Source organism: Vigna umbellata, chromosome 9 (genome assembly GCF_029865625.1).
Source record: "Vigna umbellata cultivar VRB3 chromosome 9, Vumbellata_1.0, whole genome shotgun sequence".
Taxonomy (NCBI): domain Eukaryota; kingdom Viridiplantae; phylum Streptophyta; class Magnoliopsida; order Fabales; family Fabaceae; genus Vigna; species Vigna umbellata.
This window is the reverse complement of record NC_142173.1, coordinates 34,948,760-34,953,646: the sequence shown is the minus strand read 5'-3', so window position 1 is coordinate 34,953,646 and position 4,887 is coordinate 34,948,760. Positions and strand designations below refer to the sequence as shown.

The 4,887-nt window shown below is 35.8% G+C and overlaps 1 pseudogene; it reads left to right on the top strand.

The window, feature by feature from the left end:
• Nucleotides 1–1,403: 1,403 nt before the first annotated feature.
• Nucleotides 1,404–2,944, top strand: LOC124830839 (uncharacterized; annotated as a pseudogene).
• The last annotated feature ends 1,943 nt before the right edge of the window (nucleotides 2,945–4,887 follow it).

Here is a 4,887-nt window from a genome sequence, read left to right as displayed (position 1 = left end):
GGTGAATTTTAATACTGTACTTTTTTATATCTCAACTCAACCTCAGGAAAATAAAAGTTTATCCCTCCATTGAACATGTCAGTAGTCCACACGAGGGTGTTCAATAGGGCAGGTGGTCCTAAAATTACGTGCGAGATCTTTCGAAGAGCGTGAAACGTGAACAGTCAGACCAATTTTAGCAATATTCTTTTAAAACTACAAAAGAAGGGGTGAAATAACTTAGTTGCCGACTCACTGTCAAAATAAATAAATAATAGGAAGACAAACTAAAATTCAGACATAAAATTTTATTTCTGATGGTCATAGTAGTGAGATAAGCAAACATTAGATCCTCTTGTAGAAGGACTGACACGTATGCATACATATATATATATATATATAATTTCATTTAATTTAAAGTGTCTCTTAACGAATTTAACAATGACAATTAATATTGTAGGAACCTTTTAAAAATTATAAGACTAAATTAAACTAATATTTCAATAACTTAGACTAAATTTAACTTATAGCACGGAGAATGATTTTACGGCATGGACTTTTTTATTATCAAGTATTATGATTATGAATTCATTTACAACGCCTTATAATGTTGCATATTGATAATGTGGACATTTGTTTTGTGATAATGAACTTGGCATATTTTGTCGGCAAACTTGTAAAGCTATAATTATCAGGAAAGTTATCTTAATTATTATAATATTATGTTTAAACTTGAATTTGACTACACGTAGACGTTCAGAGGGGAAACCTCAAATTTAAAAACTTGCAGTGCTTGGATTTAGGCAATAATTAGGAGCGTATTAGCCAAAACACCCTAATAGGGGAAATGAGCTATTTTTCGCACACGGTTCGTTAAAGTCTAAAAGTAAGAAAACTGCTGCGTTTGAAACTGGGAATGATTTGTTTAAAATGTGTAGTTTAATTTAAAGTGGAAGTAAATAGTTGAATTCCGTTTAGAAAATAATGTGGTTTGGACTGAAATAATTCTGTTAATTAAAAGTAGAGATATAGTTGAATTGATTTCGTTAGTTAAATTAAATTGTGCTTTTATTATACAAGGAGAAGCGTGAAATTATAGTCCATGAAAAGGGAAACATGTGGAGACATGAAAGCTTAAACATGATTATGGTAATAGATTTGCCATCATTTGGGAAAAGGAGAAGAAAGTGGAGCAATGAAGATTAAAAAACAATAAATGTTGGTTAGGAAGTACATATCATTATGAATGAATAAACAAGAAAGGAAGTTCAAATATAAAAAAAAGGGGAAATTGGATTAAGAAGCATGGCGTAGTATTAATTAAAAAATGTTAAAGATGAAGGTTCTGGAAATGGCGTGGGTGAGCTGTGGTGTTGGGAATGATTGGTGTGAAAGCATGTGCAGGGGGAAGCAGGAGGAAAACATTTAATCTATTTCAAGTATTGAAACAAAATGGTAACAGTGGAAACAAAAATGAAAGAAGAAACAAACAGAAAGGGGTCAACATTGAGTTCAATACGTGCACGTGTCCCTCAACAGCACTTCCCATATATTTGCCACCGCTTTCCTTCTTTTTCCTTTTCTTTTCTCAAACTCCGCTTCCTTCACATTCTCACTGTACGGGGAGGGCCATGTTAACCACCGTCAACAACGACAACTCCTTCTCCGCTTTCAGCGACTGCAACAGCGACAGATCCGCCGAATTCTCCACACCGTCTTCCGAGAGCCGCCGCCTCCTCATCGCATGCGCCGCCGACAATTCCGACGAATTCATTCGCCACCTCGTTCTCAACCTCCATTCCTGTTCCATTGAGGACCAGAAACAGGCCACCATGGAAATCAGGCTACTCGCCAAGAACAAGGAAGAGAACCGCGTCAGGATCGCAAAAGCCGGCGCGATTAAACCCTTGGTTTCGCTTCTATCGTCCTCGTCGGACCTTCAGCTTCAGGAGTACGTGGTGACCGCGATTCTCAATCTCTCGCTCTGCGACGAGAACAAAGACCTGATCAATTCCTCGGGAGCGACGAAGCCTCTTGTGGGAGCGCTGGAGACGGGGACGCCTACGGCGAAGGAGAACGCGGCGTGCGCGCTGCTCCGGCTCTCGCGGAGAGAGGAGGACAAGATTGCGATAGGGAGGGCGGGGGCGATTCCTCCTCTGGTGAAGCTTCTAGAAGGTGGGGGTTTGCGCGGGAAGAAGGACGCGGCGACGGCGCTGTACGCGGTGTGTTCGGTGAAGGAGAACAAGGTGAGGGCGGTGAGGGGGGGGTTATGAGGGCGCTGGTGGAGCTGATGGCGGATTTGGGGTCGAGCATGGTGGACAAGGCGGTGTACGTGGTGAGCGTGGTTGTTGGGGTGGTGGAGGGGAGGGCGGCGTTGGTGGATGAAGGGGGGATTCCGGTGCTGGTGGAGATAGTGGAGGTGGGGACGCAGAGGCAGAAGGAGATCGCCGTCGGGGTTCTGTTGCAGATTTGCGAGGAGAGTTGGGTGTACCGTACTATGGTGGCCCGCGAAGGAGCCATTCCACCCCTCGTCGCTTTCTCACAATCACAGTCACACTCACACTCCCATCGCCCCAGACACAAGGTAAACCTGACAACCACCATCCATCACTTTTATATTTTCTATATTAATTTAAAAAACTACTTTTACAGTTTTCTAATTTCCAACCATTATTATATTTTGTTCCAAAGTGATATGATATCACGTTCTTTCTTTGTATAAAAAAAAGTGTGGTCGTAAACTGAAGTTGTTGTTTATTTGTTATTGTTGGTGTACGTGGGAACAGGCTGAGAAACTCATAGAGCTTCTACGGCAACCGAGATCCGGCAATGGCGCTGGTCGTTCCTAGGAAATGTCAGCATAAACCCTACCACACCTCCGACAAACAAAAATATAGATTGGGGGACACAACTTGTAAATAAATACCTCTGTAACCACCTTTCTCATTCTGTTTTTTTCTTCTTACTTTTGCTCCACATATTTTCCTTTTCCTTTTCAAATTTTATACAACCATAATTAATTAAAGGGGCATAATCAACCGGTTTATAACCTCTTTACATATATAAAAACCGATTTTTTTTTAAAATAGCATTATGTCTGGATAAATAATGCTAAACAAAATAAGTACATTTTATATGAAAAGAAAAATTATCTCAAAAATCATTTGGTATAAGAAGCTTTACCTTCCTAGACATTCATTATTGTTAGGAATAGTTTTAACGAACATGTATATAAAAATATAAATTGAAAAATTCAGGGGCCAAGCCAAGACCCCTAACTCCATGTGCTACGGGTCTACTAACTTACCATAAGTCATTGCAACTTTAAATATATGACGATGGTCAATTTAATCCCTACATTATTGGAATAAATTATGAAAGACTCGCTATAAATCACTCTTAAAAGCATATACGAAACATTCATCATTTTTTAAAGTTTAGCCTTGTTTATTTTTGCATTATGTTTAATTATTTCATAATTTTTCATAAGCTTTTTGTGTGTGTCTACATTTCCAACAATAGTTTGTTGTAGTATTAGTTTACAGTATATGAAAACTGATCTCGTGTTTGGAAACATAATTAAGGTGGTGAAGTAATCAATAGGATTAGTAAAAAATTAGATAAATATAAAATGTAAAATGTTAGATAATTGTATTTATAAATTGAAGTAAGAACACTTTGCAATTCTCTACAAAGGTGTTTTTATCTTAAAAAGTATAATTCGTATAAAAAAATGTATAAATACATTTTTTGTTACGTTGAATGTCTCAGTAACTAATTTTAACTTAGCTTTGCAAATACGACTTATAAATTTGTAGTAAGCGTTAACTTCAAGTTAATTTATGAATTTTTTTTAAAATATAACCTTATTTAATTATATTTGTATGTTGAGCTAGGAGATGATCAATATTTGTCTGAAAATGTTGAGTGATTTTGGGTGTGAAAGAAATTTAATGATGATTTGAACTTGGGACTTTGAATCAGTATAAGCAGAGAAGTTAAAATTTCTTTTGGATACATTGGAGAAGTTAAAAAAGGGACAAGAAGGGAGAGAAAACAACACGAGTGGCCAATTTCAAGTTTAACATGAACAAGTCAAGATTCTCGTGGAAATTTTAAAAGACGAAAATCAAAAGGCAAGTGGGTCTTGTTTTGCCGATGGATAATTTTTTTAATAGCAAAATGAGTCGATAACAATTTGTTTTTAATTTAAGACACACTGAATTTGTTTTTTTTTTTTGGAAAACTATATGCTGTGTAAAATTTAACATTCAATTAATGTTATATGACTGGGAAATTAATTATATGTACGTTTTTTGAGTTTTATTATTTGGATATTAAATTCTTAAATCGCATCTAACAGTGATATAATGTATAGTTATTTTTTCTTTAATTCTTTTATTTTTCTTATACACACTTTTAAAATAATCTTTGTATGAAATTGAATTGAGGTTAAACAGTAAAATTTATGTTGAGTATTTTACTCTTAATACAAAATTATAATAACCATAAACAAGAAAATAACGTATTTTTCTGTTTTTGACTTTTTCTTGAGAAGACGTCAAAAGATGAAACAAAAGACATCCATAGAACGCGTTGAAGTGTAATTGTTTAATGCATATGTTTGACATTATTGTACTTCTGCTGCAAATTTTTAATGCTCTAAAGTTCACTCAACTTTTGCATCTTTAATAATTGTGAGAAACCATCAGCGAGGGACCTTCGTGTTTTTGTCAAAGGATTTGTATGGATATACGAAGACAGCTTTGAAAGAGAAAGTCTTTTTCATTGTATAAGTGACGAGATTTGTGTGGATACAGTGTTTATTTATAAAATGGTTTTTTTCTTTTATTATTTTGTCCCTGACACACTGATTATGTTGAAACAAGTAGATGAAATTCGTTCTGC